This window comes from Chionomys nivalis, chromosome 16 (genome assembly GCF_950005125.1).
Source record: "Chionomys nivalis chromosome 16, mChiNiv1.1, whole genome shotgun sequence".
Taxonomy (NCBI): Eukaryota; Metazoa; Chordata; class Mammalia; order Rodentia; family Cricetidae; genus Chionomys; species Chionomys nivalis.
In genome coordinates this window covers 30,006,557-30,023,847 of record NC_080101.1, presented here as the reverse complement: position 1 = coordinate 30,023,847, position 17,291 = coordinate 30,006,557, and positions in this window count along the sequence as shown.

Below are 17,291 nucleotides of genomic sequence, written 5' to 3'. Positions count from 1 at the left end.
TCAGCACTGCTTTTTACCTTCTACTCTATACAGAATTAACCAAGATGAAGACCCAACACATATCTGCCTGTTTGATTTTTAAAATGTAGATTGAAATAATTTCTATTATTTCCCTGGCATCTCTCTCTTCCTATAGCAAAGGAACAAGTTAGTTTCTTGGAGTCCATTTTATTAAGTAAATAATAATCATGAGGGATGCCACTCATGACCAAATCACACCTAAACATCATGGTGGTAGTGGAATTGTAGCATAAAGATTTTAAAGGACATCTACATGCAAACCATGCAACAATATACTAATAGAAATGATGATGACAACAATGTTCAGGACATAGTCTTTGATAGTCACAATTTTTATGTATTTTTTACAAGAAGAATCTTAATGGCACATCCACTTAGTTCTTCTTCTGCTTCTTAGGGGGGGACATAGCATTCTACTTCCTTTGAGGATATGTCAGTGAAGTCCTTCTCTACTGGATGCAGTTTTGAAACACTGAGTAGCCTTCATCAGACAATGAACCAGAGAACAGCCTCACCTTGGACTTCCCAAGGCCTTCCCAGTGAGAGTATATTCAGTTAAAATCAAAAAATCACTAAGTCAATAAGATGATTTTGTTATGCAAGTACAAATTAGACTAAGACAAAAATTGCCAGAAATTGCCCAATTTAAATATTTATGATTTATGGTTATGAAACGGTTCTATGTTTTAAAAAAATCACCTTCACGTGAAATAAAAGGCTAAGCTGTTTCTTGCATCAAAGCAAGCCCCTTGTGTTCCTCTGATTTGCACAGCATTTGCATGATGGATGTCAGATGCTTTGCAACGTGCTGTGAGGTGGGATTGGCTAATTTTTCCACAGTAAACACTTGCGTATCTTTAACTAAATGTGGAAAACATCATGATATGTATTTCAACACAGAAAAAGCTACATTTACGGAATCGTAAAGTGTCTGTAAAAGAGGTTAATGAAAGCCTTTCCCAGAATAAAGACACAACCTTCAAGAGAACATTTGAGCACAGTAGAAGTGAACCACAGGGAAGTGTTGGTGTCTGACTCTGGAAATGTGTAGTTGAGCTATGAAGGATGGTGTGTTTGGTGCTTAACAATTTTTAAAAAGGCAACAGAGTACATCCCAGGGGTTCTGTATCACTTGATAAAGATGTAAAATTCCATTTGGAATCAAATTCTTCTGATTTAAATTTCTATATTTCCTGATGGGTGTGGATATCACATTAACTTTCTAGTACTTAAGAATGATTTGATTTTCTGGAAACTCTAAGGGACTCTAACCCTTTCCCGGGTGCCCAGCCTCAGCTTCTCTCCACTATCCCTACAATCTTGGAGTTTTCCTGTCACCAAAACCAGTGCCAAAGGAAGACTATTACACAATACCGACTTGGCTGCCAGCTTAAGATGTAGTCTCTTTGTCTCCAATGAATACAGCTTCTGTGTGCTATCCCCAAGGAAATGGTCCCCGGGAGATTTCTGTGTCAATGATGATGATCTCTTTTTAATCACATCTGATTCTTTAGCCACAGTTGACACTCATCAAGTATCCCTGTAAAGCAAAGGTTTCGCTTCAGTGGTGCCAGTTGCCTGTTAATTGAAGCTGGGTTCTTCAGCCTCAACTAACAAGAACCACAGTTTCTTTCTTTAAATTTATTCTTTAAAACAATCCTTTCTCATTTAGCATACCAATCACAGGTTCTTCTCCCTCCCCTTCTCCTGCTTTCCCTACATTCCACCCACCTCACCCCCTATCAACATCTCAAAGAGGGTAAGTCTTCCCATGGGAAGTCAACAAAGTCTGGTGTATCACTTTGAGGCAGGACCAATGGTATCCCTCCAACAAGAATGGGCAACAAAAAGCCAGTTCAAGCAGTAGGACTAAATCCTGGTCCCACTGCCAGTGTCCCCGCAGACTGCCTCAGTCTCACAACTGTTACCCGCATTCAGAGGGCTTAGTTTGAAGCTCTGCAGGTTCCCCTGCTGTCCCTCCAGAATCAGTGAGCTCACACTACTCACGTCAGCTGTTTCTGTGGGTATCCTCATCATAGTCTTGACCCCTTTGCTCATATTGTCTCTCCTCCCTTTTTTTGACTGGATCTAGGAGCTCAGCCCAGTACTTAGCTGTGGATCTCTGTATCTGCTTCCATCGTTGCTAGATGAAGTTACCAAAATGACAATTAAGGTAGTCATCAATCTGATTACAGGGGAAGGCCAGTTCAGGTACCCTCGCCACTACTACTTAGGATCTTAGCTGGAGTCATTCTTGTTGATTCCTGGAGATTTCCCTAGTGCCAGATTTTGTGCTTAGCCCCACAATAGCTCCCTCAATCAAGAACTCTCTTTCCTTGCTTTACCTATCTGTCCTTTCCTCATCTTGGCCATCCTGTTTCCTTATGTTCTCCTCCTCACTTTCCTTCTCCCCTCCCACCCTGTCTTTGTCCCATGCCCCCAATTTTTTCACGAGTTCTTGTCTATTTCTCCTTCTCAGGAGGATCCAAGTGTATCTCTCTTTGGGTTCTCCTTTTATCTGACTTCTCTGAGGTCATGGATTATAGGCTAGTTAGTTTTTGCTTTACATCTGATATTCACTTATGAGTGAGTACATACCATGTTTGTCTTTCTGAGTCTGTTACCTCTCTCAGGATGATTTTTTTTCTAGTTCCATCCATTCGCCTGCAAATTTCAAAATGTCATTGTTTTTACTGCTAAGTAGTACACCATTGTATGAATGTACCACATTTTCTTTTTCCATGCTTCATTTGATGGGCATCTAGGTTGTTTCCAGGTTCTGACTATGACAAATAATGCTGCTAATGTGGTAGGAGTTTGCATCCTTTGGGTATGTACCCAAAAATAAAACTCTGGGTCTTGAATTGATTCCCAATTTTCTAAGAAACCGCCATACTTTTTTCCAGAGTGGCTGTACAAGTTTGCATACTTGCCAGCAATGAAGGAGCATTCTCCTTACTCCACATCCTCTCCAGCATAAACGGTCATCAATGTTTTTGATCTTGGCCATTCTGACATGTTTAAGATGGCAGAGTCATTTTTATTTGCATTTCCAAGTTGACTATGGATGTTGAGCATTATCTACAGAAGACTCTCAAATGGTCAAAATAGCCACAGTTTCTTAAAGTCATGCACCATAAAAATTGTTCCACTACAGGCTTTGAGGTACTTTAAGCCTTCACTCTGAAACCCTACAAGTCAGGCTTCCACCATCTTCATTGCTCTCAAAATTGTTATCTTCCAAGTTCCCCAAATAGCATAAAATGCTCAGAATACTCAATTCTTTTCCAAGCTCAGAATTGCAAACTTCTTCCACAATTACTTTTTAAACTTTATTATGAGTATGAAAAGTTGCTTATAGGTAGAACGCATGTAGAAGAGCGTGAAATGGCAGCACCTTGAGATAAAGCAGCTAATACAAAAGAGCTGTACACTTTCTACATGGTATTATGACATGGCGATTTGCCAAAAGACGGTTTTTTCTTTGTTTATTTATCTCATTGACACACAGAGAGAACCTAGTTTTCAAATAATTCAGATTTTTTTTCTTGTTTAAGATTTTTTTGAACATTTGTACATATTATTTACTCTTGTTCTTAAATGCCTCATTATGTAATTTCTCTGTAAAAATGTTATTTATTTAACCATCATTATACTGTAAGAATAATCATTGGAATAAAAAAAAAGAATAATCATTGGTCCACATTTCTTAGGGTCTGAAAACAGATTCCTAGGTAGAAAAATACTTAAAGACAAAGTTGTTTGTGAATCTCTTTGTGTATCACAAGATGCCTTGGAAACGAATGCTTGAATCTAGACAGACCAGAGTGTGTGCTTATGAACCCTTCATATGTTCTTATGGACACTTACAATACGCTCCAAAATGTGCTTTTGTAATTTGGAAGATTTTAAGTGTCCAGTTGGTGCTTTTATTTTCTCTTAGTCCTCAATACATAATTTCAGCATATTCTTTCATCTTTTTGGAAATTGTGTACTTGTCAATGAAGTTACCCCCTTACTTGCGGTATCAGTTTATTGAAATGTCTGTTATGTTAACATTTTGACCTTGTGTAAATAGTTGGTGTGTTTTCTCAGGGACACTATCCAAAATTTTGTTTAGAATGAGAAGTACTTTTTCCTTTATTATAAAAGTAAAATATTTAACAGGTCAAATTGTCAGAAACACAGACTCATATCAATTTCAGTGAGGAAAGTTCATTTTCAATTCAATCAACATTTTCCATCATCTATTTCAGATGCCCTTGGTGCTTTTTGCTTATTTTGATGGCCTCTGATCTCATCTAGACCTCCCCCCTGGCTTCCTTCCTTCTGTACTTCTCCCTTTCCTCTATCTTTCCTTCTTCCTCTTTCTCTCTCTCTCTCTCTCTCTCTCTCTCTCTCTCTTTCCTTCTCCCTTCCTCTATCTTTCCTTCTCCCTCTTCCTCTTCCTCTTCCTCTCTCTCTCTCTCAGTCTCAATCTATTACTCCCTCTCTGTCTCTTGCTAACATTCTGCATGTTTTAAGAAAATGAGATAATTTTTGATTGTATTAGTGTTCTGCGCAGCATTTCCTCTTCAGCCTCATCACAGGCACACAGGCACTGCTCGTTCATATTTAAAGTATTATCTTACTTCTGAGCTCCCATAGTATTTCATTTATAGATGTAAAATCAAGTTTTTATTTAGCCTCCTAAATATAAATGTTTATATTCATCCAAACTTTAAACTTTCATGAGCCAGAGTAGCAAAAATTATCAACTGCATGTTTTTATGCATTTCAATAAATAATCGTTAAATTTTATGTGTAGAAAAAGAAAACATTTGTAGTAAACTTTAATTTCCAAACTTCTCTTTGCAGACTATGTTTAACAAGGATCCTCATATATAAAATATTGAGCACTTATTAAACAATAACTGTGAGTTCCAAATAGCTGAAACATTTTATGTTTAAATTTATTTTTCAAATGTGTCTTTACAATTTAGAAGAAAATATCAGAATGTAACTCTGAGAGATCACTTCCCCAACACAGCAATTAACACTTCTATCAAACAAAATAAGTCCACTGAATGTGTGTGAAAGCATGTTTTCAAGAGGAGAGAGAACACAGTGACTATTTTCCCCAGAGATGTTTTGAGAAATAATAAGACCAATTCAAAAGTAACAATTCCAATTCAGTGTTTACAGTATGAAAATGTCCCTGGATATATCCATTCTTTCATTTTTAAATCTGGACTTTTACAAACTATTTATTATGAGTACAACATTTTTGCAAACTTAGTACATCATCAAGAACACCAGCAAGAAGCAATGAGTACTATCACAAAACATAGCACTAAAAGAAAATTGCTGGTGTTTGAGTACCTCTTCCACATATACATACACAAAATAAACACAAACACAAAATTAAACCCTTTGATATTTTGTATCTGAATGCTGATTATTACTAAAGAACAATTTTGGTTTTAAAATTTTTTAATTTATTAAAAATTTAAAGAAATGCTTTATTTTGTTTTCAATTACTAATTAAAATCAATCATCCATTTCTTTATTTCATGTACAATAATATCCAGAAACCCTGCTACTGTATACTACAAAACACATTCAAACCTGAACATGGGGCAATGATAATGACATGGCTTGGACCAATTAGAATATTTATAATATTTTTTAAATAGCTAAGTTTATCGAGAAGATTGTTATAATTATACATATCATCAACACCACACAAATGACCCAAAGACTACTTAATTTCATATGGGCACCTTCAGTAAAGGACTGAAGAGCTATCTTTAAGATAGAAACAGTCGAGGAATTTGATTTGTACTTTTATGGTACGTTGTATTAATATAGAAAAAAATAGCATCGATTAATTATAAAATGTATGTTTTAAAAAAACTGTATGAGCAATATGAAAAATCTATTAACAAATTTATTCTATAGCTTTAAAATTCCAAGTAATTCTGAAAAATAGAAAACAAAAAAACTTCATACAAACATAAAGCAAGCATTTTATGGTGGAGAGAGTGTGACGGAAAGATCCTACAAATCTCAGATGTCTGCTGCAGCCAAGACTCATTGTCAGTAATGGAGGAGCTGTGATAAATAAAACCAGGAAGCTCATCCTGCTATTAAAGTCTCAAGATGCAAAGTGACTTCTGGGTGCACTAGCTTTGAGGTCTCCAGGATATTCAAAGGTATTGGCAATCAAATAACCGTAAAACAACTTCGTAATAATTTCTATTCTATTTCAGCTAGTCACTGATTAAGGAATCCTGTGGTTCTGATTGACATACTGTGGACAGGTGAAAAGTAACAATAGACAAGATACAATCACAGAGTCAAAGTTAAAAGCTTGTAGGAGAGGCTGGGACAAGGAATTAATGGAAAGAGTGATTGTACATGTAAAGGAACCAGAAGGTACTGGATTTCATGAGTTGAACCCTGGTAATGTGGTAAAAGTCATTATTACCTGATTCTGGTGCTCTTTTCATATATTTTCACATATTTGCCAAAATATGGAGTGAAAAGTAAAACAATTGACCTTTAATTTTTGTTTCTCTTTCCAGTTTGAAAGTATAATGCTGCTTTGTTATTGGAAATATAAAAACATTCTCTCACTGATGTAAGCCGTTTTTCTGACTGTTGCCAATATATCATATTTTCCTGGCCATTTTGTTCTGCTAGGTGATAGAAGCTAGAGTTCCTTTCTGATTTTTCCTTTCTTACTGCTTGCATCTGTTATTTCTTCTCCCTGTCCACTACACTACCTCTTTCAGAAGTCTTCTGACTATTACTGATAAACTAAGTCATTATTTTCCTCTCGGTCTTAATTGTAGATGATTGTGAAGGACACATTCTGAATGTGGTTAATACTTTTCTTTCATTTTTCTTTATTCTTAAGAATTTCATACACCCATACATTGTAATATGACCGTATTTTCTCAATTTCCCCACGTTATTCTCCTCTGAAACATCTCCCAACTTCAAGCTTTTTTTTTTTTTTATAACTGCTAAGTCCAAATTGTACTCTTCATATTTACATGGGTATGGGGACATCCATTAGAGCACAGGGAACCTAAATGTGACCACATTATCAAAAGCTATCCACTATTTCTCGGTAAGCAGTGATGTATGCAGATGATCATTGATACCACCTACCCTAGATTTTTGTTACTCATTGTGATTTTATGTTTATGTTTTACAGATATCTGAGATTTTAAATAGTTTTAGTATGTTTTTGCTATTTATATGATGTCTCAAAAGAAATATTTACTAATCGTCTTGGTCATTTTTAATCAAGTTGTTTATCTTATTTCACATTTTTGTTTTTGTTTCTTTGGTTTTGGTATTGGAGTGAGTTGGCTGTATGTTTTTCTTTATTAGTTTGAGAATTTTGTACAATGAACATAATATTCACACAGCTCCCTCAACTAAACAAAGAAGCAGAACTTGTACAGTCTTCTCTGGTGATGACTACATAAAGTTGTGATAATGTCACAATGTGCACTTGCTGATAATTTCTGTATTGCTGTCACATTATAATCAAAGTTTGAGAACTCAAAAGAAGTAAAACTAGAAACAATAAAAAATTGTAAACATGAAAAAGTTCGGAGAACAACATAAGGTGATAAAAATAATAATTAATTTTTTTAACTCCCCATAGGAATCAAAGTGTATTTTAAGCTGATATGCAACTAAGTAAAAGTGTGAATATTAGTGACACAAGCAAAGTTTGCAGAAACATCAAAGGACACATTCTTAGAATTGGAAAGATGACAAAGTGGACTGCAGAGCAGAGCGGAATTGGAGACATGCTGAGCTCAGAAGTTTATTATAGCAAGTTATAAATAACAAACTTAACAGGGGCTCTTCTTATACATTCCATAAAAAGCATACTTAGTATTGATTGAAATTATACCAAATCTAATTCATATATTTGTGTGTGTGTGTGATTAAGTACACAACCCAATGCATCCATTTAATATTTCTTGTTCTTATAAAAATGAAACACAGGATTGCTTTATTTATGTACTATTTTAAGAACATTCTCCCTTGGTCATAGAAAATGTCAAATTTATTGTATGGTAGTTATTTATGTGCTTCTGTGTTTGCAAATCTTCATAAAACTCACAACCTGTCTGTCTTTTATCTACTGTCTGTCTACTCTTCATTACAATTTAATTATTTATAATGTAGGATTACCCTAAACCTTACAAAATTTCTCTCAAATATCCCCAGTTATCAGTGTTTAAGTGCTCTTGAAAGCACTCATACATGAACACTAGTCGATTTCCCTCGCTTTTTCTCCCATTTTATGCAACCTGGATCCTAGAAGAGAGATGACTAACTGATCTTCTGAATTTTGGATGATGAGCATAAACCTTCCAATATTTCCCATCTACAAAATTAAATGCTGGTCTCTAGTCACCTAATAAACTTGGAGTGACTAATATATAAGACAAAACATGAAAGCCAACAGAGTAGGACTGGGGGTTCCTTGAAGTGCAATGCTTCTGTATCCTGTAGTGATGACAGCAATCCTGATGGGCACCCACATTTTACTTGCTGACACTGCCACAGCCTTTAAAAAAGTTTCCTTTTAGTTCCTCTTTCTTATGAACCTCCATTGAGGAGGCCCAAAAATGTTAGCCTATTTCCTCTTTGTCTCAAGGTTAGAGAGTTTAAGGTTGCTCAGAATTGTTGACAACAAACACGGCTACACCTCCTGACCCAGGATGTGATTGGTTCTTTTGACATTAAGATGACACATAAAGGTAGATCCACTACATCCTGACAGTCAGGATATGCAAGCATATTTCTGCTCCTTTTTTATATTAGGAAATTTAATCTGGGGAGTGACTACCTTCAGGACACTTGGTCTAGGGTGACTTCACTGCCTAAACAACAGAATGCTAATGACTTGATGTCTCAAAGTGTTGAAGCAATAGACAGTTCTAGTTGTCATTTGTATCATGATAAAGAAGTCTTTTGTTGCCTTCTCCCTTTTGTGTTGGGGTATAAAAATGTATGGAAAATTAAATGTGAGCAATTTCAGTGTTCATTGGAATTCCCTCCCAATACTATCCTATGATTTTTTATTTTATTATTTTTATTTGCATCTTTGTCTTCTTTACTATTTTTCTGATCCCCATGTCCCTACCCTGGCAAGAAGTGTTTTCGTTGAGGCTGGTCCCTGACAATTCATTGCCATTTAAAATTTCTTTATTGATATAATGGTAAAAATAAAATGACACTGTTCCCCCAAAGGGCCCACGGGCCATGAGGGGCAGCAGGTCCGAGGCAGGGAGTGGCACAGCAGGTTAGAGATATCAACCAGTCGGCTGGTCCCACAAGGAGTTATGGTGGGTGAGAGAAAAAGATGGATAGGCACGCCATGCATAATGAGGTTGGATATTTATTTAGTGGGTTATGGAGGAGTATGGGAAAAGGGGAAGGAAGAAGGGGAATAACAGAGAGAGAGAAAGAAAGAAACAGAGAGGGGAAGAGGAGAGAAATACACAGAAAAGAAAGAGGAGCTCATGCTTGAAGCAGTAGGGGATGTAGTAGGCAAGTCTTTTCTCTTAAAGAGACAGGACAGACCATTATATTTCCATCTCTCTCTCTCTCTTTTTTTTTTAATAATAAAAGGCAGGAGGTTAGGCACAACAGGTTAAAGGAATTGGGATGGCAGATTCTCAAGACTGCTTCCTGTTTATTTGTGGGCATCATCTTGAGGGGGGAACCTTGAGAAAGCTGGATGCTGGTCACACCCTAGGGTCAATGATCCTTTTGCTCCTGTATGGTATTTGTGATATGGAAATTTTCAGTGTCTCTTAGAGCTGTTTAAAGTATTATAAGAACAGAGGACAAAGTTAAGAAAAAAATTCTAGGACCAAGGAATTGAGAGGGCTGTATCTGACCTGTTTAAGGTATATCTTTTAATTTGGCTACCTGGAACTCACAAGAATTTTGGGGGCTTGTGAAAACATAGGTTTATACCATAATGACTGTGACAAATATTTTTGCACAGTGAAAAGTATTTTTAAGGCTATGAAAGACAGTATGAGAGTATTTTGTTAACTTGTAGCTTATTAGAATTTGTTCGGGGAGTCAGTCCTTTTAAATGACAAAACCTCTCAGCTGTCAAACTGCATCAGAGTTCTTTGAGAAAGATAAAATTTTACTTGAGTTATTGATTAAAAATGACAGAGAACTTACTTGGTTGGCATCTAAAACTACTCCTCAGGGTCTTCCATAGTTGCTTAGAGTCATATTTTTCTTTTGCTGTTTACGATAGGGCCTGCAAGACTCCAGAAGATCCTGTGGACTAAGAAATCTGTAGGAAGACAAGCCTACCTTGACCTGAGCAGATAGGCTGTCAATTCCAGCTATTCTGTCCACTGTCTTGGAATCTTCAGTTTAGATGAAAGGCAGTTTTTCCCAGTGGTCAGTGCTTGGCAGTTGAAACAAATTGCGGATGGATGTTGTTTCATGCCCATCTGTCTTCTGTCTTCTTTGGAGGAAGCAGAGTGCTACTGCTAGCAGACAACCTGTCTCTTTTTGTTACAATTTTTTTTTAATAATTAAACATTTAAATGCCATATTACCGAGATCTCTGAGCAGATGAAGGCTGTTTAGTGGGTATAGATGAGTTATAACTACAGTATAGAATCTGCCTGGAGAGCTGGGTCTGAGCCTGACTGTACTGGCCGTCAACTTAACAGGTAAGATTTATACTTGTAAAAGACAAAAAGAAGAAAAGACTGCTTGTAATAGAAGGTTAACAGCAGAACTAACAATAGTAGAGAACAGCTTAGTATATTTTAAAGCAGGTTTGGATTAAAAGACTTAAAAGTACATGCCAATTTAAAACACGAGACTTATCATTTTGTAGTCTGGAATAAGAGACAATGAACAGATAATTATAACATTTAACAGTTATAAGTTCACACACAGTAAACAAGAATTGGGCAAAGTAGATGCTCTTGGTGGACCCTACCAAAAGCATGCCACTGCACAAACTATACATGTAACAAAGTCATCACTGGGTACCAGGCAGGGAACTCGTCAGTAAAGATGTCAGGACATGGTCACCTGAGCTGGCTCTCAGTTAATATTGCAGTGAAGTCATCTGACCTCAGTCAAAATGACAGTGGTCTCATGTTGCATGGAGAAGACATGTTTTTTGAGCTGCAAGAGTTTTAAACATAATAACAAGAGGAACCTGGAGGCATGATTTCCCTATTGCCTAGCTGCCATGCCACAAGCCATGGCCGGGAGCAAAGGCTGGAATTAAAAACAGCAGCCTCATGAATCCAACTAAACTTGTAGGTTTCAGTGAGACCAGCTATAGCAGTGGCAGGGAAAGTTTGAGGAAAAGCAGAGCAGTCAGGACATCAGCAGAGCATTTACAGGTGGATGGTTGATAGGGTAAGGGTTTATATTCCCTTGCTGAAAACATGAAAACTCACTACAACAGCAACTGAACACCACAAAACCTATAGGAAAATATCTTCTCTCTACAGATGGGGTGTTATTGAAGCTGTCTGGCTCCAGGTCTGGGCAACTAGAAAGGCAGAGGCTAGAGAATAGCAGGATACCACAAACCCTATAGGAAAATATCTTTTCTTTACAGGTGGGGTATTTGTAAAGCCTGACTGGCCCCAGTCCGGATGACTCAAAGCCAGAGAAGCTATAGGCCTCTCTGAGGGGTCTCTCACAGTGGGGATGGTTCAAAAGAAAAGAAAAGAAAAATTCTAGGAATCCTGGGTCCCAAAGCAAATGCACTGATCAATGTGTGCAGTTCTAGTGCGGGTGGACTACCCTGGGTCATCTGATCATCTTTTAGCTATGGGAAACAACCAGAGATGAATGTCAGTGAAGGGCTCAACCATAGCCATGAAAGCTGTGGTATGCTGACTGGAAGGGGAAAATTCACCACCAAAGCCACTGGTGTGTGTAGAGGTCAGTGTTCAGGCAGACAGAACATGGAGCTGTTGTAAAGAAATCCGATTCCCAAGCCCAGGATAATATGTATCTTCAAGTGGCCTGTCCATGGCCTCTCCACAAATGTGGAGAGAACCTGGCTGAGTAACGAGTACAAATGTAATGGTAAAAATAAAATGGTGTGGTTCACCAATATAATAGTAAAAATAAAATGCTGTGGTTCCCTGAGGGTGGCAGTGGGCAGCAGGTCCCAGGCAGGGAGCCATGCAGCAGGTGAGAGACCCGTGGGTCAGCTGGTCCCAAGAGGAGCTGTGGCAGGGGAGAGACATAGACTGATAGGCATGCCATGCAGAGTGAGGTTGGATGATGTGGGAAGGTCAATTGTCAATCTGTTGTTTCATTGGTTAATCAATAAAGAAAACTGCTTGGCCTGATAGGTCAGAAAATTAAGTAGGTGGAGTAGACAGAATAGAATGCTGGGAAGAAGGGAAGTGAGCCAGACGCCATGCCACTCCTCTCTGGGGCAGATGCGATGAAGCTCCAGCCCAAGATGGATGTACACAGAATCTTCCTGGTAAGACACCACCTTGTGGTGCTGCACAGATTAATAGATATGGGTTAATTAAAATGTGAGAGTTAGCCAATAAGAGGCTGAAACTAATGGGCCAGGCAGTGTTTAAATGAATACAATTTGTGTGTTGTTATTTCTGGTGTAAAGCTAACCAAGTGGGAACCAGGAGGGATGAAAAGCAGGCCCACTGCTCCTCCTACAGTTGGATATTTATTTAGTGGGTTATGGAGGCAAAAGGGAAAGGTGGGAGGAGAAAAGGGAGAAAAGCAGTGAGAGGGAGAAAGAGAAACAGTGAGAGAGGAGAGGGAAAGGGAGAGGAGGAGAACCTAACTCTTTGAGAGAGAGTCATGGAAAGGAAGGAAGGAGCTCAGACTGGAAGCAAAAGGAAGATCTGCTTATATCAGTGGACAGGGGAGGTAGTGGGTGGGGCTTGTCTCTTAAAGGGACAGTACAGACCATTACAATTGGTCCTTAAATTCTTAGAACCCACAATGCCCAACAAACTGGAAGTAAATATTTTCATAACCTGTCCTTACTTGTCTGAAATGAACCTTTGGTAGGAAAGATGTGTATTAGCTTGCTCTCTCTCTCTCTCTCTCTCTCTCTCTCTCTCTCTCTCTCTTTCGATAGGGTCTCACTATGTAGCCGTGACTGTTCTGTAACTTGTGCTATAACTATAGACCAGATTGCCCTAAAACTCACAGAGAATGCCTGCCTCTTCTTACCTCCAGAGTACTGGGATTAAAGGTATGTACCATTACACCTGGTATGTACTAGTTTTCTTTAAAATAAGAAGAGACAAAACATTTTCTTCAACAGTACACAAATTGTCCCAGAGTTCTTGCTTTTTTCTTCATCAAAATTATTTTGGGCATCTCAGTCCTTGATTTTGGTATTCTACACTTGTTTTTTGCTATATTACCAGATAACTGGATTGATGTTTTCATGCTTATTTTCAATGACTCACTGAACGGTGTGCAAGCATCACTGACCATTAGTAAGAAATGAAAAAGTTTATCCTTTTTTTTCTGATATTTTCTCTGTGATCTTGGTGAATGTCAAGTAAAGCCACACAGAAAAGAATTCCAATCCATAAAGGATTAGAGTCTGTAGACACTCCAACCAATGTGTACCACAGATTTAATATGAAGCAAACTTTACTTCTGAAGTACTATTACTCTTTCATGATTCCCAAAGATGGCTATAGCAGCTATATTTCAAATGAAAATGGAACAACGGTTATCATAGTTCCAGTGGAAAGCAAGGACAGAAGGAAAAATCTAGAATTAAAGGATTTAATTAGAGGTAACCTTTATTGTTTTATATTTTGTTTGTTTGTGTGTCTGTTAGGATATCATGTATCTTTCGCTGTCCTGTAACTGGCTATGTAGACTCATGGGGATTCAGCTGACTTTTCCTCCCTACTGGTGGAATTAAAGGTATGTGTCATCATGCCCCGTTACTTTACTTTTTCAAAAGAGCGCCGATGAAAACAATTTGCGTTAGATCTCCGACACAATATATAAAGTAGTTAAACATTATGTGTCAACAAAAAAAGGTTTCTAACATACACACAAAAAAGGTCATTCAAATGAGGCAAAGAGGAAATTAATAAAGTTGTCAAAAATGCAGAAGTATATCTTCAGTTAAAAGAAACACTATATTAAAGTTTCTCTTTTTGCATTAGTGGTTTTGTATTGTGAATACAAAATAAAGAAAACAGCTGCCCAATCTACAAAAACATATTTACCTTCTCTATACTCTGCATTTATTACCTTGTGTTTCATCATTATCCCCCTTGACCATTGGTGTGAAATTAGGTGAATTATATTGTATTTACAAATGATAAGAAAAGCAATAGCTGAAAATACTATTATACTGAAAATGAATGAAGAAAGAAATCAAAATTTCCTGTGAAAGTAACTATTCACAAAGATGTATTAATTTGCAAGTACACATACTGCCAAGCTGTTTCTTTATGTATCAACAAAGTTATTTCATGGTTGAATAAACTTATGTAATTAGCCATTATGTTTTAGCATTAAAGTGGCTCTATCCATAGTCGATGAATAATATTTAAACTGAGAACCCTGACATACAGCTTATGAGCAATACCTCAATCAGTGTTTCTTCATAATAATAAAATAAGTGTATATGACACCATTATTTGCAAGGATATTTGATGTGCATTATTGAATTTAATCTTTAAAATAATCCTGTGACTTAGTTACTTAAGATGAGAGTTTGTGCTACTGGGCACATTCACTGACAAGAAAATGTAGAGAGATATATTAAGAACATCTTTCCTCAAAATTGGTCAGAGGGATTAACACTAGAACATCATTACCTGTTTTCTAGGAGTGCAGTATTTCCCATACCCAGAATTATTTCTATTTATGCCCAGCTTTATTGATTACTGTTAACTAATTAGTCTGGGCTTGTGAATTCTCATTTCCAATGACAAAGGGATTTTTGTTTGGCTCAAAACAAGGTATGTGAATCTTAGAAATTTAGTCTAAGATGCCCTCTCTTTCATCTTAAGGTAAACAAATAGGAAATATAGAACATTTTCATTGTCTTTAAGTTCATGTACAATTTTAAAATGATCATGGAGAGAGAAAACACAGAAATATTTGCATGCATATAGACCATCTATGAGAAAATAATCTATTGAATGTTTACCTAGTATGTATGTTTATTTTACTAATTGCAGAGAAAATTTTATCTACTTCTTTCATTCAATGCTACATTTCTTTCGTAATAACTGTAAATACAATGGATATGTCTATACGTCTTCATACACTATTATTTGAAGCTTTAAGACTCTCTAGGTCTGGCCCTCTGTTCTAATCATAGCAGAGGCAATTTCCAGGCAACAGGAACAGTAGCAGACATAAAGGTGTTACAGTCCTTGAAGTATGGTTTTAATTTGTCCACATGAAGTAGATAATAAGAAAGTCTTTTGCTATGTAATACATAGCTTTTTTTTCCTTATTACAGATTGACATGCTAAAGAAAATGTGTTCTCATACTTCTTCTGAAGACAAAAGAAAGAAAACATTGCTTGATATTTTTATTTAATGTTTAAATTTTCATTAAATTTTTTGTGCTTTATTGAATGTCTGAAATCTCTTATAGCCTTAAGGCTATGTGAGAGTGGGATATTTCTTAAAACCTTATTACAATGCTAAATTTCAAATAGAAAATCTCACATACCAAATTAACCATCCCCAAAGACTATAACTCAATGAAATTTTATACTATACAGTTAGAGTGGCCATTTGAAAATGAAACTGTGGAACTGCATATTGGAGTTCACACTTCACCAAATAATATTTCATGGACTTATCTACCTCCAACACCAACGATCCATGACAGAATTGAAACTAGAAAAAGTTACCTCTATTTTCCCTTTTTTATTTCATATGATGTCATCTACATAATTTAGTTGAACTATCTGACTTTCAAGTTTCTATTTATGTTGAACCGTCTTAGATACCAATCTTATTTTAGTATAGTCTTATAGATGTTCTCAGTTGTAGTGAGACCACTTCTACAGTCAAATTTTGTATTTCCTACTGGTTGTTGTACTTGTAGAGCAAGGTAAGTTGGTAGATTTTGTTTCAATTCTTGTAGTCAAGAGAAAAGTAAGTTTTACCAAAATAAGTACTGTAATATTTTTTAGCTTTCCTCTATCATCACACAGAAACTATATTAATTACAACACTGTTTGGCTGATGGCTCAGGTGTGTTTTTAACCAACTCTTTCATTTTAAATTAACCCATTTCTATTAATCTATTGTTGGAAGAGTCACTTGTTCATCTCACAGCACACAAAGGGGACTCCCACATCAATCTATGTATCACCACGAGGCTGTGGCCTGCCAGTAATGTTTTTGTGTCTCTTTCCTTCGGTACCTACATGGCATCTGTCTGACTCTGCCTTCTTTCTCCCTGCATTCATTTTCTATATATCACCCCGAGGTTACGGCCTATTAGTAAGGTTCAAGTGGCACCAAATTGCAGTAGTACCAATGAGTTCCACAATAGCCTGAAATGGAGTATAACAAAGGTTTATTTATTTGGGGATAAACTCACAGTAAGGGTAGTGATCTGCAGTCCTGCTTTTGCAGGCAACTGGAACCAATTCTAGCACAAGCTTTTCCTCTGTACTTATAATACATGAAACCATGCCCAAAGTGGACTGGTATCTTAAAGGTTATTGGCTGAAGGAATTCACACAACAGAAAAAGCACAGTGATACCAGAGGAGAGTATGCTACCAATAGTAAGGAAAAAAACAAGTAATTTGGGTACTTCAGAAAGTATAAAAATGGGAAGATCCAGCTTTGAATATCTGATAAGGTAGAAATGAGCACTTTCTAATCTTTCTAGAACTAGTGGAAGGTTTGTTTGTTGAAATCATGAGAGCTAGTGGGCATGGACATCTATTATAATATATATTATAGGGATAAGTATAAAGAGGTCATAGCTTAGTCCTTGGTCCCTGTATTATATGGCATAGCATGAAGATAGCACTTTATACATACATGTAGAATGAATATGATAGCATGCCCATCAGCATAAATCTCATCATTTGTGATAAGAATGTTTGAAATTTACTGTTATTTTCAAATATATAATGTTAATAATATTTAACCTACGGCAAAATGAACCATGAAGAAACAGTACAAGCAGAGTAAGAAGGAAATGCTTCACTGTGTCTGTTGATGATGGTGCTCCTTTGACTGTGA